Source organism: Spinacia oleracea, chromosome 3, assembly GCF_020520425.1.
Source record: "Spinacia oleracea cultivar Varoflay chromosome 3, BTI_SOV_V1, whole genome shotgun sequence".
NCBI lineage: Eukaryota > Viridiplantae > Streptophyta > Magnoliopsida > Caryophyllales > Amaranthaceae > Spinacia > Spinacia oleracea.
In genome coordinates, this window is record NC_079489.1 from 155,034,207 (window position 1) to 155,055,789 (window position 21,583).

General features: G+C 35.7%; 1 long non-coding RNA gene across 1 annotated transcript; it reads left to right on the plus strand.

Annotated features, from left to right (window-relative positions):
• Nucleotides 1-2,566: 2,566 nt before the first annotated feature.
• LOC110804979 (uncharacterized) lies at nt 2,567-4,479 on the plus strand. The gene is made up of 3 exons (XR_008930124.1): nt 2,567-3,492; nt 3,617-3,674; nt 4,313-4,479. It is a non-coding gene; the product is annotated as an uncharacterized lncRNA (long non-coding RNA).
• The last annotated feature ends 17,104 nt before the right edge of the window (nt 4,480-21,583 follow it).

Sequence of the window (21,583 nt, forward strand, 5' to 3'; positions counted from 1 at the left end):
AATAAAATCGAGTAGAACAAAGCCTGTATAAGCTTGTTTGATTACTTATTTGTGTGAAGGTGTTTGAATTGGCAAATAGTTATTGGCTTATAAAATGATATGGTTATAGAAATATAAATAAATAAAACTTTAGGATATTTGCTTAATTACACAAAATTCACGGGGTGTATGATAAATATTGTACACCGGAGTTAAAGTTAATGTAAAATGCTTAAAAGTTACTCTTATATATGTAAAAGTTATATATTTTTAATTTTTATTTTAATAAAAAATATTTCTTCAAAATCGCCAATAATGTATAAAATTAAATATTGAACCCTTTAAAATATTTATCTATCAATTTTTTTTAATACTTCCTCCGTTCCGGAAATATCGCACCATGGTTGACTTTTGCTCCTCTAACCATTACTTTGACTCTTAATATCTCAAATCGTGTGCAAGTAAAAGTTATAAAAAATTAATATTTACAAAATATATAACGATACGAATCTAATATGACCCCACATGATTAAAATTTGCTTACGTACGCATCACTAAAAATGACCAAAGTCGTAGTGTGAATAGTATAACAAACAAATGGTGCGATATTTCCGGAACGGAGGAAGTAATATAAAAGTTAGAGAAAATAGGGTAAAAGTTAGAGAAAATTGGGTACAAGTTATGTTGGTGTACGATAAATTTATTGTACACCTTGTGCATGCAAGACCTTTTGTAATTTCTTATGATGTACTCCGTATATACTTTAACAAAGTTAGTAAATTGTAGTAAATCAGACCATCTACCTATATACACAGAATAAAAATATCCACTCTATTGCACATGAAATGAAACTTTTGACAAAGTAACGGGTAGCGGTAAACTAGTATCATATATTTAACTATCAAAGCAGTTATTGATAGTACGTACTAGCGTTAAAAGTAAGATTTGAGATTTTAGAAACAAAAGACCATACACTATAATTTAATAGAAAAGTAGGTGTGGTAAGAAATAGTGGAATAAATTTTGTTAATTGAACGTGAGAGGACGTAGAGTCATAATTTTGGGTAGTGGATAGAGAGAGGTAATAAAATACTAGTAGATCCATGCCCCAAAGGAAATATGACAATTAAATTGGGATAGACGTAAATGGAAAGTGCAACAATTAAATTGGAACAGATGGAGTATACTGTTCAAAACTTTACTACGAAGTATAATTGATCAAATGCAACCTCTTACTTTTAAACGCTAGTTATCAAATCGCTACTTCTACAGCTAGTCGCTACCTAGACCTCTACCTGCCAAACACTTGCACAATTTTCAAATATAGTCAAACGCTACTACTATCTTAGACGCTACTCACGCTATCATCGAACACGTCTTACAAGTATGAAGAGAATGCAATTACTTCGTATAATTAGTACTTAAAAAAGAAATGAAATTCCCATACAATTGGGCCGATGATTGTAAACTATTTTAATCCAAATGGGCTAATGGGTTTCAACTCAAATCCTAAACCCGACTTTTGAAGTTCAAACCAAGAGTAAATAGGTCTGGAGGTCCCTTAACTTTGCCAAAAGGAGCAGTTAAGTCCCTCAAGTTTCAAAAGGAGCATTTAGGTCCCTCAAAATGAATGGAATAAGCTATTTTTATTAACACCGTTACATTTTCCGTTAAGTTCAATTAAATAATAATAAAACTGATTTTAAATAAAGGGAAATCAATTTACATGTGTATAAATGATTTAAAATAGCTTCTTTTGATTTTGACTTAGCTTTTTCAAGTTCCTTAGCCTTTTCATTTGCTTTTTCACCCTACACATTTCATCATAACAGAGCAATTTAACCCTATACATCTACAATAAAAATTAACAAAATATATTAAAAGAGATGCTAAAATATTTGATCTTGATTAATTCCGAGAAAGAAAAAACTGAGATCTAATCCCCCCAAACAAATAGATTGATCATTTGGTGGAAGATGGCAGTGTATTCCATTGAACAATGATATAGGGATTACAATATGATCGAGTCCTAATTCATTAATATGACTAGAAGTCTAATATACATCAAATATCCCAAGGCAAAATCCTATGAGATATCTAAGTAGTTAAAAATCAAGTGTCGATGTGATTACAAATAGTTCTTACACTTAACTTATTAAACACAAAATCACAACATATATTAATAAAGGATAATCTAGTTACATGACATGTAATACCCCGAATTTTTTTTAAAACTTGATTAATTATGCTTAATTATTTCTACTTAGCTTAAAACCGTTTTAAATCCTAATTTCGAACTTGATTTTAGTTTACGAAGTTTTATGTCGCTTGAATTTTAATATTGTTACACGATTTATTTATTTTAGATTTATAATTTAATATTTACGAGCTTAAGCTACCTTTTAAATCTTAATTATTATTTCGTAGTTTATAAAGGATTTTAATAATTTCGGAACGTTCCTATATTATTCGAAAACTAAATTTATTTTATGTTAACGATATTTATTAAAGAATTATTTCACAATCTGTTTTTAATTAAACATTTCTATTTATATAGGATTCCTAAATATAGCAAAGAAATTTCTGAATTTTACCCACCTTATGAAATAACCCAAAATGCTATTTAAAATTAAAAAAAAAAAAAAAAGGGAAATCCCCTAGCTTTCCCCCCTTCTCCTACGTGTATGGGTACAATAAGGGTCAAAATTTCCTAGTTTCTTTGACTCCTCTTTACCCACAATGCAGTCTAAGTTCATTTTCTTGACCCCCAAGTACCTCTCCTTCTTCTTTACTCTACTTCCATGCTGAGATCATGGGTGATGTCCATTGAATTCCAATTACCTTATAAATAGAGATGAAATCTGTTTCCCATTTTCACAACAATTCGGTGGAGTAATCTAACAAAAAACCTCAAGTCCTCTAGCTATTCCCCTGTTTCGAAACAAACCACCAACGCCACCTCTTGTGGCCACCACCATAGACACCGCAGCTCTGCCACTGCAACTACTTCCACCACTGCAAACACCCCCGCATCCCCTCCCCGGTTCGCACTCCCTTTCCCTTGCTGTTCCGCCACCGTGCCGCAACCACCGCACTCCGCCCACCTTTCCCAGCCACCCTCACTGCCTGTACACCTCTTTCGCCGCCCATAATCGACCGGAAACACCCATTTCCCTGCTTTCCCCGTTCGCACGACCCTTCCCCCTTCCTTGCTGTTTCGCCGCCACGAACCACCACCATTGTCACCACCGCATCACCTCACCGGTGGAAGCACCACTGAACTTTGCCGCCCAGAAACTCCGACCACCTGACCACCTCCATGTGTCACCCTAGTGATGTTGCCGCTAACTCACGCACGCCTCACCTCTCCTTTTTCTTGCCTCTGTTTCGTCTAATGTGAAACCAGGTGGTTGGGACCTTGCTCCAAATCCCAATTAATATGCTGCTAATATTTTCTTTTCAAAAAAAAAAAAAAAAGTCAACTATACTTACCAACCACTAAAGACAAATTGGGTAAGTTTTAATGCTATTCTACGTAATACAAGTAATACTCCTAATAGATTCTTCAAGTATGATTATTAACAACTATATTCATAATTGTATATAATTACTAATTTTGGTAATTTAATCGTATAAGTATTCTCGGAGCTCAGGAAGAACGGTCCATCGAACAGGAAGTATAAACTACGGTTGAGGTAACATCTATTGCTAACACCCACAATCCCCTTATAAAATGTGTTTATGTGATTATGAAATATGTTTATAATGATGTGTTTTTATTGGATTGTGGGATATGAAATGTATTTATGAAGTGTGTTTTATGAATGATGATATTTAAATATGTTTATGAATGATTTTATAAGATGATGTTTACGAGTTATTAATAAGATACGAAACATGATAAATAAAAGTGTAACAGGTTCTGGCAGTTAGTGGGGTTACTATTTTTAGGTCGTGCACGTACCGCCGTACCGCGGGACACCCAACAAAGGAGAGTGCTCCTTGAGGGTTACCGCAAGCTAAAAGAGAAACTATTTAGGTACGGGCGTATGTCCAACAAGGGAGAGTGCTCCTTGAGGACTATCGCAAGGTGGGAGACGTCCCGCAAGGCTAACTTGTCAGTTACCAAGTAAAATGAATGTTTTATGAAAGATAATGGGAACTATTAAAGTTTCAAGTTATAAATTATGTTTTATTATAATGCATTTATGAAAGTGTTTTACTATATTCTATTCTCCCTGATTGCAAAGTAAATAAAATGAATTGAAATGAGTTTACGCTGTTAGGGTAGTATGTTACTGGGCCTCGGCTCACGATATTGCTTTTGTTTTAGGTACGAAGAAGATCATGGGATGCCTTAGAGTGAGGATGCAACCACCAAATTCACGATCGATGTTTAGTAAAGATAACTATGTCATTAGTAATAAAGGGATGTATTATTTAAAGTCTAAGTTTGATTTCATGATTTGAGTTAGATTTTAATATTAATGTTTAATCAGATGTTAAAAGTGTTTATTATTAAAGTTTATTTAGTAATTTAAAAAGGTTATGTCGCCTTGTATTTCCCACGAGGGAAATAGGCATGTGACACTCCGACTAAATTAGGGTTTCCGCTGCTAATTAAAGATAATTAACCTAATTTATGGTGTTTAGAAGTCGGGGTGTTACAGTTTGGTATTCAGAGCCAAGGTTCTGCGACCATAAGTGCTAAACCTTACGGGTTTTGCACGAAATAAAATTCATTAGGCTTTAAGCAAGAATTTTAAGGAATAAGTTAAAAAGAATATTTTAAAATCAATTCAAGTTAAAATGGAATGATTGTGAGTGTAGGAACGGGATTAAAGGGATTTATTCTCTTGTTATTTATGTCTTCCTGATTGAATATATTATGCGAAATATCGATTGTCGAGGGCATTAACGATGCCATGAACGAAGCTCACAACAAGCACAACATTCACGATGGCGCCAACATTAGTATTATTTCAATTTATCTCTCTCGCTTTGGATCCGAACTTCCCATGTTTATCATGTTATGAGTTTCCTACCCTAGACAGACTAGGCAAAGTTTAAGCATTACTGTTTTCTTGAAAGAAGTTAAGTTAAAGCACGATGCGAACACAAAGATTTTGTGGATATGAATTGTTTTGAGGAATTTTTATGGTTATGGAATCTTTAAGGATAGTATAAATGTTAAGTATCAAACGAGCATAAGGTTGTATTTCACGAGTGGTGGATCACTAATTAAGTTAAGGTTATTATAGGTTTATAGTGTTCAAATTATGAATGAAATTGATTCTAGGGTTACCTTCCCGTGTTATCCATGATAAATATTTTGGTGTATAAGTACAAAAGTCTAGTATCTAAAAGATGATTGATATGCCTCTATTAAGGAAGCTAAGAAGTTATACATAAATGTTATGAACCACATGAGTTAGGGTAGAAGACCCGTTTTAGTTGACATATGAATAAGATTTTGAGGATTTTATCAAAAGGAGTTATCAGGAATTAGTATATCAAAAGATTGAATGATAGAGTATCGAAAGAGCATGAGTTTGTATTTCGTAAGTGGCGAATCAACAATTAAATCGAGGTTTAAAGCATTGAAGTTACGATTGAAATCGATTCTTAGATTACCATTCCGCATAATTATAAGGATTGTTTTTTTTATGTATTTATCTGAAAGGATGCTTGATAATCTCCATAAAGAAAGCTAAGAGAGATAATTTAAGGTTTGTAAAATGTTATGGGAAAACATGTTTTGTGGTGATCGAAAAGACGAAATTGAGTTTGCATATAAAGTTTTGAGGATTCTACCAAAATGAGTTATCAAGAATTAGTATGTGTATCAGGTTGATGATATCAATGAATGTTATGAAATTCGAAATGAGTTATGAATGATTGAGGAATGCAATGAAATTGAGAATAGGAAATTGACAAAACAACATGTCTATAAAACCAGGTAGTCTGAACTAAGTTTTCTGGAAGATAGATTGTTTCTGATAAAGGCACATTTGATGACTTAGCATTATCCGCGAAATACGAGGGTTGTCTACCTGAAATACTAAGAATAAGTAACGATCGAAGTCGTATGTCCAACGATGTATTTTCTATCACGTGATTGACTCGAACCCCTGCAACGAACGTAGTCAACGAAGTTATTCAACGTAGAGGAAAAGATAGGAGATCGAAATCAAAACGAATCGAATAAAGAAAGTCAACGACAAGATTCCTGCAGCAAAGAAGCTCAAGAGCAAACGAAAACGCAACATCTCCAGATAGTCGCCTAAGAACAATATAATGTACGAATCACGAGGTTTTATGTAAACGTGTTATGAATCAACCATGCTCGTGTGTTAGATCGAATGATTATGAATGTTATGCTTATGTTGAATGTGAAAATTTTCAATTTATGAATTATGTCTTTATGATATGCTTTATGGATTATGTTTATGCTGACATGATTGTATTGGTAATCTAATCGTTATACATGGAAGCCGACTTCGGTGGACGTTCTCCTGAGCTCAGAGTATGAGATTGTTATAATAAATGACTTTTACGAATTATTTGAGTATTGCAATTGTTAGATAAATATTTATTCTCATTTTCAAAGTCATAAATTTTGCATTAAATATTACTATTTTTGGTAAGAAAAATATTTTCAAACAAGATATCACAAAGTAAAATGGGAGCCTAGTCTAAGCTAACAAGTTTGCCCCTTTTATGTTCTTTGCTCCTCGATCCTATTTTATGAAGTAAAGTGGAGGTACGAAAGATGTTGGCAGAATGTAATTGACCTTAATGACGATTAAGGGTCGATATATAATTTTGCCCCTTTTGTATTCTTTACTCTTCAATTCTAGGTCTCGAGTTGAAGCTGAGTCATCAAAGAAGATGGCGGAATGAAAGCTAGACATTGTCGGAATTGATATACAATTGTGAGATCTTGGTTTTAAAATAAAATGTCATACTTTTATTTCGAATATTTTCGATTCAGAACAATCATTTTATAGGTTTAATTTTCAAGTTTCGAGGACGAAACTTTTTCTAAGGGGGTAAGAGTGTAATACCCCGAATTTTTTTTAAAACTTGATTAATTATGCTTAATTATTTCTACTTAGCTTAAAACCGTTTTAAATCCTAATTTCGAACTTGATTTTAGTTTACGAAGTTTTATGTCGCTTGAATTTTAATATTGTTACACGATTTATTTATTTTAGATTTATAATTTAATATTTACGAGCTTAAGCTACCTTTTAAATCTTAATTATTATTTCGTAGTTTATAAAGGATTTTAATAATTTCGGAACGTTCCTATATTATTCGAAAACTAAATTTATTTTATGTTAACGATATTTATTAAAGAATTATTTCACAATCTGTTTTTAATTAAACATTTCTATTTATATAGGATTCCTAAATATAGCAAAGAAATTTCTGAATTTTACCCACCTTATGAAATAACCCAAAATGCTATTTAAAATTAAAAAAAAAAAAAAAAGGGAAATCCCCTAGCTTTCCCCCCTTCTCCTACGTGTATGGGTACAATAAGGGTCAAAATTTCCTAGTTTCTTTGACTCCTCTTTACCCACAATGCAGTCTAAGTTCATTTTCTTGACCCCCAAGTACCTCTCCTTCTTCTTTACTCTACTTCCATGCTGAGATCATGGGTGATGTCCATTGAATTCCAATTACCTTATAAATAGAGATGAAATCTGTTTCCCATTTTCACAACAATTCGGTGGAGTAATCTAACAAAAAACCTCAAGTCCTCTAGCTATTCCCCTGTTTCGAAACAAACCACCAACGCCACCTCTTGTGGCCACCACCATAGACACCGCAGCTCTGCCACTGCAACTACTTCCACCACTGCAAACACCCCCGCATCCCCTCCCCGGTTCGCACTCCCTTTCCCTTGCTGTTCCGCCACCGTGCCGCAACCACCGCACTCCGCCCACCTTTCCCAGCCACCCTCACTGCCTGTACACCTCTTTCGCCGCCCATAATCGACCGGAAACACCCATTTCCCTGCTTTCCCCGTTCGCACGACCCTTCCCCCTTCCTTGCTGTTTCGCCGCCACGAACCACCACCATTGTCACCACCGTATCACCTCACCGGTGGAAGCACCACTGAACTTTGCCGCCCAGAAACTCCGACCACCTGACCACCTCCATGTGTCACCCTAGTGATGTTGCCGCTAACTCACGCACGCCTCACCTCTCCTTTTTCTTGCCTCTGTTTCGTCTAATGTGAAACCAGGTGGTTGGGACCTTGCTCCAAATCCCAATTAATATGCTGCTAATATTTTCTTTTCAAAAAAAAAAAAAAGTCAACTATACTTACCAACCACTAAAGACAAATTGGGTAAGTTTTAATGCTATTCTACGTAATACAAGTAATACTCCTAATAGATTCTTCAAGTATGATTATTAACAACTATATTCATAATTGTATATAATTACTAATTTTGGTAATTTAATCGTATAAGTATTCTCGGAGCTCAGGAAGAACGGTCCATCGAACAGGAAGTATAAACTACGGTTGAGGTAACATCTATTGCTAACACCCACAATCCCCTTATAAAATGTGTTTATGTGATTATGAAATATGTTTATAATGATGTGTTTTTATTGGATTGTGGGATATGAAATGTATTTATGAAGTGTGTTTTATGAATGATGATATTTAAATATGTTTATGAATGATTTTATAAGATGATGTTTACGAGTTATTAATAAGATACGAAACATGATAAATAAAAGTGTAACAGGTTCTGGCAGTTAGTGGGGTTACTATTTTTAGGTCGTGCACGTACCGCCTGAAGGAAATAATGCCCTTGGTCCAAGTATGCATTCTATGTTAAGTCTAATAAATGCGGTTCAGTATTAATTAACAAGTTAATAATTCAGTGAGATCAAGTGAGCTGAATGCCTAGCTAGAGGCCGCTTCAGTTCAAGTGGAATTAATGATATTAATCCACAGCTTACTCTTGACTGAACCCGTAGGGTCACACAAATAGTACGTAAACGGATCAAGTATTTAATGGCATTAAATACTCCATCTATGAATATTCGGAACCGACGGATCTTGGTTTCAGTGGGAGCTAAGATCGTCACAGGCAAGAAATGAATACTCCGGAAACGATGATATTGCCGGAAACGGAAATATGGATCGTATCGGAAATATGAATATTATCCAAGTCGTAGATGTTGCCGGTAACGGAAACATGGTACGTATCGGAAAATATTATTGGAAATGGAAATATTACCAGAATCGGAAATATTACCGGAAACGGAAATATTGTCAGAATCGGAAATATTGCCGGAATCGGAAAATAATTCCGGAAACGGAAATATTAAATATTTTGTTCGAAACGGAAATTAATTCCGGAATCGGAAATATTAAATATTGTTCGTATCGGAAAATAGATTCCGGAAATGGAAATTTAATCGGAAGCGTATCGTACGAATTAGCATCGGACGAGGCTTGCCGAACGAAGGCCCAGCACGAAGCCGGGGCCAATCGCCCAGCAAGCATGCGCGCCACAAGCCCAGCCAAGGCAGCGCCCAGGCCTACCGCAAGGCAGGCCCAGCGCGCGCCAAGGGCCACGGATGCGTGGGCCGTGCTGCGTGGGCTGCTGCTCGCACGCGCATGGGCAGCCCTTGTGGCTGCCGTGTGTGTGTGAGTTTGTGCTCATGCGTGATTCCTGAATCTGCAAGAGTCAGTGTATGATTAAATTTCTATTCCTAATTGGATAATTTAATTAAATAGAATTCATGTAGGATTCTAATTTCAATTAATTCGTATCCTACTAGGATTACGATTCCTTTTCCATAACTCTATAAATAAAGGCCTAGGGGTCATAATTTATACACAAGTTTCAAAGTATTCAAAAGTGAGTTTTTTTTTGAGAGAAAATTAAAACACACATCTTGCTCATAAAGTGCCGAAATTTTCTAGTACCTTAAGGGCGATTCTAGTTGGTCAATCTTAAGGCGAATCCGGACGTGCTGTGGACTATCTACGGAGGGACGACACTTGGAGTCCTAAAAGACTTGTTCTTGTTCGGTTCGGGCGCAGCTAGGGAGGGCACGCAACAAAGAGTATGCATCTAAATTATGCTATATGATTATGTGTAAATAATATGTTGTCCTGGGTTAATGGTTGTTTCCGCATGATCTATGTAACGTCATATGTATCATAACCTAACAGTGGTATCACGAGCCCCTTATTATTTTCATAATCTAAATTGCATGAACATGATTAAATATTACAAATTTGCAAGAATTAAAAGGGGTGATTAATTTTCGTAATTGTTAATTAATTGCAAATTGCGTTTATTTAATTATACGTACGCAGTTTTTCGGCAGTTTCTTCGTTACTCATCCGAATTGAGTGATTTTTGTGTCCATTCCGCATGTAAAAGGCATTCTAAAATTTTGACAAAAATAGTATTTTTCTGCCGAACCCAGAATTCTCAAATTCGAAGCCTAACTATGACTTTTCGAAGGTTTTAGTTTTTCGAATGCAAAATTTCGTAAATTTAAGATGTTAAATTAAATATTTGCGATTCTTGTTGATAAATCTTGAATTTTTGATTGACCTACTGCATATGTTTAACAAGTTTGAATGCCTAGTCTTGTTAATTATGCAATCTAATTTGTAATTATGATTAATTTGTTGAAAATTAGAATAATTTAGAATTAATTTGATTTTCATAATTAATTGTAATTTAATTAGAAACCTATGATTAAAAACCACCATAAAAATTGTAAATTTACGATAAATTTTAAATTTTTATGACCTAGACTTGAATCCATATCAATCGGAAATCAATTGGATAATAAATTTTCGATTTTTCGCCCTAAAATTATGAAATTAATATTATTTATTAATTTGTCATTAATTTTAAATATAAATTTTAAAATTTTTATGCGATTCGTTCAAATAACTTGCACGCACGAAGCAATGGACGCTTCGTGTTACCCTTAAGGGGTGTTGTATAATGCGGGCATGCGACGACGAGCAAGGGAGCTCGTCGCCCGTGCGGCACGAATGCAAAGAGCAAGGGCGTAGTGCACGAGCACAAGGCAGCAGCCCTGCCTTGTGTCGTGTGCCACGAGCAATGAACGAATGGGCATGGGCGAGGGGCGAGCCAAGGCAGTCGCGTGTGGGCAGCAAGCGAGCTGCGCCACAACGCGCGCTGCCTCGCACAAGTGCGCGCAGCCTCGCGCGCAGCGAGCGCAAGCTCGCGTGCCACGAGCGCTGCGCCCAGCACTACTCGCGCGCACAGCGCGCGATGTCGCTCGCCCAGCGAGCGATGTCGCGCCCCAGCGAGCGATAGCTCGCGCGCACAGCGCGCGATGTCGCCCGCCCAGCGAGCGATGTCGCGCCCCAGCGAGCGATGGCTCGCGCGCACAGCGAGCGAGCCAGCGCGCCCAGCGAGCGATGTCGCGCGCCCATCGAGCGATCTCGCGCGCGCGCACTGCGAGCGATAGCTCGCGTGCGATGGGGCGCTGTGCGGAGGCTTGCGATAGGACAGCAGCAGCTATGCGACGAGCGCATGGGCTGCGCGCACATGGCCAGCAATGGCTGTGTGCGTACGGCCCATGGGCGTGCAACGCGTAGGGTGTTTGCGTTACGATTAGATCGTTTTGAATGTTTAATTTGAAAATTTCAGTTCACGTAATTTTAATTAATTTTAAAATTAATAATTTGAATTAATTTCTTGGATTTTAATTTTGAATATTATAATTATAATAAATGGAATTTATTCTAATTATTTTACTAAAATTAAAATCATGAATTAATTTAAATGCGACTGAAATTAAATTAAATTTTTGGATTCAATTATAAATTTATATGAGCTTTAAATTTTAATTAAATTTGTATGTTTCCGGTTAGACTAGAAATACAATTTTATGTTTAAAATTAGTAAAGCATATGAATTTATTGGTTTGAGTGGGAGCGCTTTTTAGTCATAAACTCTTGATTAGGTCTACAAATCCTTAAGGTTAAAACAACTCGATTAGAATTAATAAGGACTGAATAATTGGTAGATTATTGGTGCCCTTGATTAATTGCTGCAAATGTTTACGTGATGCATAATGTGTTTTACTAACCAGCTATGTGGGCCATTCATGATAATGAATGGGTGAATGGTATATATTGTATATGTACTGTTTTGCAGGTTATGAAGTGACTAGTATGGCCCAAATAGGATAGAAAATATGTTCTGCGTACCATTAATTTGAATGTAATTGGTCTAAAGTACCAAAGTTATTTTTCAATTCAAATATGGTCTGCGTACCATCAAATAGTTGTAATTAGTTATAGCTTATCCTATTTGAAGAAAATGGTGCCTCCCACGGAGATTTTCAAGACGGACTTTGAAGTTGAAGCTTCAAGATGAAGTCGGGCCATACTAGATCACAAATATCTTATGCATGTTTTAAGTTATTTATTGTTTTAAATATGTCTTAAAATGCATGAGATCAAAAGCTTGATTATGTTGCATGATTAAGGATTTTAGTTCACTTAAAATCTAACCAACATAGTAAGAGCCTTAAGTTCCAAACTTAAAAAATTGAGTTAAAAGGTGCCATGCCAAAATATACACTTGCTTGGATATCCTTTACATCAATCTAGTAATAGTTTTCGCTCAGCGAGGTGTTACTTATTGGTCCTAAAGGGGCAAGGTACACAAATAATTGTGAGTACACGTTAGTTTTGGTGAAACTCAACGATATAAGTAAGGAGTCCTTTTATGTCGTGGCAAATTCGATAGGTTTACCTAATAAGTTCTTAGACGTACCTATCAACCAAGAATAGTTTCTAGACTATTAGCAAAAGGCTTTTGCTTACCTAAAATGTTTTAGAATTGAGTCGACAAACTGTGCTTAATTCTTCAATGGTTTTAGGGTCTTGGAATCATTTTATTCACACCTGCCGGAACAATAAAATCGAATAAAATGCTAATAACTTGTTTGAATTGCATGGTTGCTTTAATTTCAAGTTATTATTCATGATAAATGTTTAGACTTTGCATGCTTCAATGTATGTTTTAATTATTGTTTATAATTAAATATCTTGCACTGCAATAAATCCTTTTAGAAAGGTAACAGTAAATTTCCTCGATTGGTAGTGAATCCAAGAACGATTCACGGAAAAGAGAGAAAGTGAGCAATTTAAAATGTACGTTTCTTATATCGACTTTTATGGTTGTTTTCGAATATCAAAATCGAATGGCAAACCAATTGGTGCTTGTGAATTCAAAATACACTGTAGTTTTGAGATCATAAAGCATTGAGCTTAAACGCTCAGCTTTACCAATGGTTAACAACCTAATATCTTTGTCCATTTAATTCTCGAATGAGTCTAGTCCCTAGACATTCGAATAGATCGATACTTAGAGAACTTTAGAAGCTTCTGGTAAGATCATCTAGTTGAAACAAAATATTCAACATAAATTAAAATGGTAAAGAACCTTGTTGGTGACATTGGACATGTCTAACAAAGTATAAAAGTCAACACTAAAGAATTCAATTCTTAAGACTATAAGAAAGGGTACAAGAAATAGGAAAACGAGGAACAAATGAAAGGAATTTACGATTCCGTTTCTACCTATAAATTTATGTTTAAAGAGAAGTGACCTAGCAATCAAACTTCCTTGGTATCATATACCGCTTGAGGTTCTTACTTCGGTAATAACTCAAATAAATGGAAGCTAGGATACACTAATGACCTACAAGTGGGAAATGAAGCATGGCAATGCTACATTAGTTGTAGGGTCATCTAGTTTGTTTTAAGTCCTTTCAAAGGCTGGAGCTTAATGGCTATTTTGTTCCATAATCAGCATACCTAAATTTCTGCTTCAAACACAGAAAGACTCACATTCAGAAGAACAAAAACAATGCTTGTTTGTTTGTTTATTTGAATGAAATGGTCAATTACAGGTTGAGTTAATATGCTTGATTAAAACAAACAACTCTTTAAAGAACTTTACTAGGTTCAAATCAAACCCTTGATTTGAGTTCCATTCATCTTTGGCATTGTTGCTTAGACCATATCAACAAGTTAACATTCACAAACTCTATTTTAATGGACTTTTTGAAAGTTGGTTGATTTCTAGATCAACTTAAGACAAGCAAGTCTTACTTGTTGAAAGTAACAAAGAATATGAACTATTGTTAGAACGCCTAGACGATAGAGTTCAAAGCTAAAGAAAGGTTTTATGACTTTATTATTTCACATGGATTTGAGTGAATATAGGTTTATTTACTCAAATGTGATATAAGTTGAATCTGTTTGGCTAGTTCAAAGATTCAGAAGTATAAAATCCACTCGGCAAGAAATCATAAAGATCTAGGTTAGATCATGTTGATGATTACTTGAGACCAAATATGATCATCAATGATTGTGTGTTGTAATTTCACAATCTAGCTCCATAAGATATGGCATATCTACGTTGGAATGATCGAAGTCAATTAGTACTTGATTCGATCAATGATGAATCATAAAGACTTTTCCTATAATTTCTAAAACAAAATGCTCAACTACCACCAAACTAAACCAAATTCGTCAAAGCTATTGAAAAGTAATTTCAGGATATCTTTTCAATTATATATATCTAAAGAGTTGCTAAACTCAGTGGGAGCTTAATGTTTGTTATTCAACAAACTAAGGCCCAAGTCTAGATATATGTTTCATTGTGATTTATTCAAATGAGACACAAGGGTATTGTTTCTACCACGAATTTTTGAGAACATAATGTTTGTTTGCTCGAAATAATGTCCTTTTGGAGATTCGTTTCCAAAATGACAAGTGGGAGAAAATAGACCTCGAAAGTTTTCGAGGCGAACAACAAACATAAACGGACATTCCGGAGGCTTTTCGAAGTGCTTCAGAAAATCCGAACTTATTCTGAAAGGACTTTAGAAGTAGCTTTTAAAGAATAGACATCTCTTAGAAGACTTTACAAGTGCTTCAAGGAGAATAGAATATTCAAAGGACTCTCAAAGTGCCTGTTGATATTCTATTGTTTGATGTTCTATACCCAAGTAGGCATAGAGTTCAAGTCACTGGAACTATGAGATTCTTCTATTAGATAGTAAGGAAACATAGAGTTCTGGTCAATGAAACTATGAGATTCTTCTATTCGATAGTGAAGAAACCTACAACTTGCAGTCAAACTATTATCATGTAGATTAATGAGTTTATGACTTGTAAGAAAGCTATGACGAAACCTAGATTCCCTAAAATGGTTAGAGGCCATATATAGACTCAAATGTTTTAAATGGTTAGAGGCCATAAAACATACTCAATGTTTTGATGACAAAATTGAAATTTTGTTGATTTGCAAGAATAGTTTCACACCTATTGGTTGCAAGTTTGTTTTAAGGATAAAAACCATCAAACATAGAATTGTGTTCACACACAAAGCTAGATTAGTTGCTAAAGGTTACAAGCAAATTCATGGCATGGATTGTGTTGAAACCTCATGCAAAATCGTAATGCTTAAGTCTATAATTCAAGCAATGATTGCATATTGGTACATATGGCAATTGGATGACAAAACGTATTCCTCAATCAAATGTTGGAATAAACTATGTACATGGTATGTCATAGGATTTGTGGATCCAAATAAATGCTTGAAAAGGAAAGCTAGCTTATGAAATCTAAGTACAGATTTAAGCAAGATTGGGAATTAGAAATGTATTTTAGTGAAGCTAATAAGTATTTTAGTTTCATAAAATGTACATGATTCTTATAGATATATAAGAAGTTTAGTGGGAGTACATAAAACTTATTTGGTCCTATGTGTATCACACATATCTCTCTATTGTGAAATAACATTCAAATGCTAATGACTTAGGTTTGAGATTATTCATCAATAATGGACCATGGCGAAACTTAGTACATACTGGGTATTAAGATCTATTTACAAAGATCTTATGATATTGTTTTGGATTAAGTAATGGCATTTACTAAATCAAACACGAAAGTCTCCATTGGAGATATTCGACCCATATGAATAAATCTAAGTAAAGGATGTTTGAACTATGTATAAGCATTTACTAAGTTAAACATCAAAGAGTCTAAATGAGATTCTTAACCTATATTATATGTCAAAGAATTTAGCTGGATTCAGTATCTGCTGAAATTGAATAAGCTAAAGTTACATGAATAGAATTCAATTGGGAATTATTCTGCAAAAGAATTTATCATGTATGATATAATATGAGGATCGCCAAAAACGTATCGTATGACTTTAGCCATGACGAACATATACCAATCTCTATTGATCTAAGTGAAGACCAACTAGATTGAGATCAAGAATACTTATGGTACTTGAAAAGGTACATAGGAATAGTTCTTGATTCAAGGAAATAAAGATATGCTAAATATTGATGCTACACGCAGAAACACTGGCAAAGGATCAAGCAAGACCCCTTTGGAGTTAACCATTGACAAGGACGAGCTATAGAGCATCGTGTTTTGAAATGGCAACATGGGTTGGAGACCATGAGTTGTTGCGTGGGAAATTAAAATAATGATTTCTATGTTCTAAGATATAGTTGAGAGTATTCCACATATCTGTGAACTGCTTGGATAAGTAATTCCAAACAAAGCATCATTAGCAACCTATAAAGTTGAAGTAAAAGTAATTATTGCCTAAGAAGCAATAAAACAGGGTTGTTTAAAGTTCTTCACTGAACTTGGGTAGATCACCTATCTGCTGGCTTGATGATTCTTCATTGAAAAATGCGTAGAACCACTCTTGAAGCAAGAAAAACGTCTGCTAACTTGATGGTTCTTCATTGCAAAATGAGTAAAACCACCATCGAAGTAAGAAAGACTAGATCACATAATAAACAAACTCGAAAAGATCTTATCATCATATCTCGAAGAACATTCGATGAAAAGGATATTAAGATTGGCAAAGCATGATAACTAAACCTATGCAACAAGTGAGAAGCAACACTCACATTGTAGCACTGGAAATCAAACATAGCTTTGAATTCCATGAACTGTTTTAGAAGATGGGTTTGAGGCCCATGCTTGTAAAACATTGGGGTTGAACATTTATCATATATGAAATGTATTTTCATATTCCATTTAATCTTGGTTTAGTATTAAATGATGAGTCCCTTCAATTTGACGATATATTCAAGATAGACTGTCAGGACCAGTCCTGTGACTAAGAAATGTCTATCAAGTGAACTTGAATGTCAAAGATTGAAAATGGTCCCTAATCGGAGTTTTCTATAAAATTGGACGCATAGAAAACGTTAGACGATTAGAATGCAAGATGACTAGTAGTTCTGTTTCTTGAACTATGTGGACATGGCAATGTCATAATCATTTGCATAGATACTTACTTTGGGAAGACTAGTATCGGACAAGACCTATGAAACTTTACTGTAAGAGATGAAAGTCTGTCATAAGTAAATTTCATTAAATTATTAGACACTAAATCCTCAATACCTGAGTGATTTGAGATTACTTGTTTGAGAACTGGTTGCTTTGACGTTGACCAACCGTCGCACCGTAAAAGGAGGCTATAAAGGCAACGCTCAGGTAATCACCTATCAAACGAAGTCTAATCTCAAGATCGCAAGATTGGGATTGTCCTCCCATAAATCGGGATGAGATGCTTAAAAGTTGTACAAGGCCACTCGGAGAGCTAGAAACTGTAAAATGCATGGCCGTGCTCGGATGAATCATAGGCTATGATTATCTGTTTATTTGATCAGTTGAACTCTGAAACCGAGGAACACCTCTGGACATAATAAGGATGACAACTCTTACCTTATGTTCAAGAGCAAGCATCGAGCGACAAAGGAATTAGGAAATGCACACTTGTCCCTAAGGACAAGTGGGAGACTGAAGGAAATAATGCCCTTGGTCCAAGTATGCATTCTATGTTAAGTCTAATAAATGCGGTTCAGTATTAATTAACAAGTTAATAATTCAGTGAGATCAAGTGAGCTGAATGCCTAGCTAGAGGCCGCTTCAGTTCAAGTGGAATTAATGATATTAATCCACAGCTTACTCTTGACTGAACCCGTAGGGTCACACAAATAGTACGTAAACGGATCAAGTATTTAATGGCATTAAATACTCCATCTATGAATATTCGGAACCGACGGATCTTGGTTTCAGTGGGAGCTAAGATCGTCACAGGCAAGAAATGAATACTCCGGAAACGATGATATTGCCGGAAACGGAAATATGGATCGTATCGGAAATATGAATATTATCCAAGTCGTAGATGTTGCCGGTAACGGAAACATGGTACGTATCGGAAAATATTATTGGAAATGGAAATATTACCAGAATCGGAAATATTACCGGAAACGGAAATATTGTCAGAATCGGAAATATTGCCGGAATCGGAAAATAATTCCGGAAACGGAAATATTAAATATTTTGTTCGAAACGGAAATTAATTCCGGAACCGGAAATATTAAATATTGTTCGTATCGGAAAATAGATTCCGGAAATGGAAATTTAATCGGAAGCGTATCGTACGAATTAGCATCGGACGAGGCTTGCCGAACGAAGGCCCAGCACGAAGCCGGGGCCAATCGCCCAGCAAGCATGCGCGCCACAAGCCCAGCCAAGGCAGCGCCCAGGCCTACCGCAAGGCAGGCCCAGCGCGCGCCAAGGGCCACGGATGCGTGGGCCGTGCTGCGTGGGCTGCTGCTCGCACGCGCATGGGCAGCCCTTGTGGCTGCCGTGTGTGTGTGAGTTTGTGCTCATGCGTGATTCCTGAATCTGCAAGAGTCAGTGTATGATTAAATTTCTATTCCTAATTGGATAATTTAATTAAATAGAATTCATGTAGGATTCTAATTTCAATTAATTCGTATCCTACTAGGATTACGATTCCTTTTCCATAACTCTATAAATAAAGGCCTAGGGGTCATAATTTATACACAAGTTTCAAAGTATTCAAAAGTGAGTTTTTTTTTGAGAGAAAATTAAAACACACATCTTGCTCATAAAGTGCCGAAATTTTCTAGTACCTTAAGAGCGATTCTAGTTGGTCAATCTTAAGGCGGATCCGGACGTGCTGTGGACTATCTACGGAGGGACGACACTTGGAGTCCTAAAAGACTTGTTCTTGTTCGGTTCGGGCGCAGCTAGGGAGGGCACGCAACAAAGAGTATGCATCTAAATTATGCTATATGATTATGTGTAAATAATATGTTGTCCTGGGTTAATGGTTGTTTCCGCATGATCTATGTAACGTCATATGTATCATAACCTAACACCGCCGTACCGCGGGACACCCAACAAGGGAGAGTGCTCCTTGAGGGTTACCGCAAGCTAAAAGAGAAACTTTTTAGGTACGGGCGTATGTCCAACAAGGGAGAGTGCTCCTTGAGGACTATCGCAAGGTGGGAGACGTCCCGCAAGGCTAACTTGTCAGTTACCAAGTAAAATGAATGTTTTATGAAAGATAATGGGAACTATTAAAGTTTCAAGTTATAAATTATGTTTTATTATAATGCATTTATGAAAGTGTTTTACTATATTCTATTCTCCCTGATTGCAAAGTAAATAAAATGAATTGAAATGAGTTTACGCTGTTAGGGTAGTATGTTACTGGGCCTCGGCTCACGATATTGCTTTTGTTTTAGGTACGAAGAAGATCATGGGATGCCTTAGAGTGAGGATGCAACCACCAAATTCACGATCGATGTTTAGTAAAGATAACTATGTCATTAGTAATAAAGGGATGTATTATTTAAAGTCTAAGTTTGATTTCATGATTTGAGTTAGATTTTAATATTAATGTTTAATCAGATGTTAAAAGTGTTTATTATTAAAGTTTATTTAGTAATTTAAAAGGGTTATGTCGCCTTGTATTTCCCACGAGGGAAATAGGCATGTGACACTCCGACTAAATTAGGGTTTCCGCTGCTAATTAAAGATAATTAACCTAATTTATGGTGTTTAGAAGTCGGGGTGTTACATGACAATGGTCCTTCCCCACTGTACAAGGCTAGTAAATACCCGTTGCCAACCCAATCCTCAAAAGGGTAATACACTTGAACCATAACATAAGACCAACCGAGTAACGGATACCATTTATGCACAATTTGATCCGACTCACGTTTGTTCGGCCCGGGATACAGACATTCTGGGATACAGACCAACTGCCTCGCGTACCTTCTGTTCACATGCCATACATTCGTTTCATGTATTTGATGGCCATCATCTAGAACTCTCGAGGTGAGGCCCCACGAGGTGGATCCCTTCACAACACGCCTTTGTCGAACCCAAGTTTCACTTCATCGAAAAATGATTTCCTCACCATTCGATGATCTGCTTTTCAGGATTCTCCAACATTCACAACCCCTTTGAGAATGACTCAACAAGGGGTCATGGAAGCATGACATTGGAAGGCTACTTAGACAGAGAAACTACGGTCGTGTTTTTTTTATGACTAATTTTTATTTTCTGATATGGGGGGTGATATTTGTATACGAAATCTTCTATGGTAAAGAAGATATTCATTGTGTTGTGATGAATTGAAAGGAAAAAAAACTAGGTTGTTGAGTAGAAGAAGAAATATATATGGAGTATTGAATACAAACCAAGATATAAGAGATGAATATTGTTGTAATGCTTTAAGCCAACCCCCTTGTGTTTATATAGTCAAGGAAGACCAATGGAAGATAAGCTGTTTCTCACATCTCAATGCTCCTCATTAAATACTTAGGAGTAGTTAGTAGACCAAGGAAGACCAAATTAAATATAGTGCGTCTGAAATGCAACTTGTATCTAATACAAATGTTTAAATTTCCAGAACAGTGGATACATACTCCGTATATGTGCCTAGTTTGAACACATACTCCGTATTAAGGTTCATTACCTTACTCGGACGAAGCTCTTTTACGTCCTCTTATCTAACGAGTATGACCATTAATTGAATTTCGTTAAATAATACTCTGATGAGCGAGCTTAGCTTTGAGACGAGATAGAACACAAAATGAGGCTCATTAAACAAATCAGTTTGGACATGATCTGAACACAAACATGCTCGTTCATGTTACAAGCTCGTGAACAAGCTCGTTTATGTTCATTTATTTAATTAATTAGACGGGCTTGAACGCACATCTAAACTTGATAAATAAATTAGATTCAGGAGCATGAAATATTGGACATATCGGTAAGTGCAACGTCTAATTGTAAATTGTAACAAAATTCATAATTCACGTTCTACAAAATTTTTAAGTGTTTTATTTGCCATGGAATGTTAAATACTCTGTTTTTTGAGAGCCTCAACGGCTATATTTTTGTAAAAAGCTAACTGAAATGAATTTCCCTTTATTTAATTATTGGTAAATGGTAAATGTAACTGTTTTTTTTGTCGTTTAGTGCCTTTTATTTAGTTTCCTTTTAATTTAATTGAATTTTAACGGCCGTTAGTAACAGAAGTCAAAAAGCAGCGGTTTCCATCCATTTTGAGGGACCTAAATGCTCCTTTTGAAACTTGAGGGACCTAACTGCTCATTTTGGCAAAGTTTAGGGACCTGCAGATCTATTTACTCTTCAAACCAACACCAAACTTACTTTTGAACTTCAAACCAA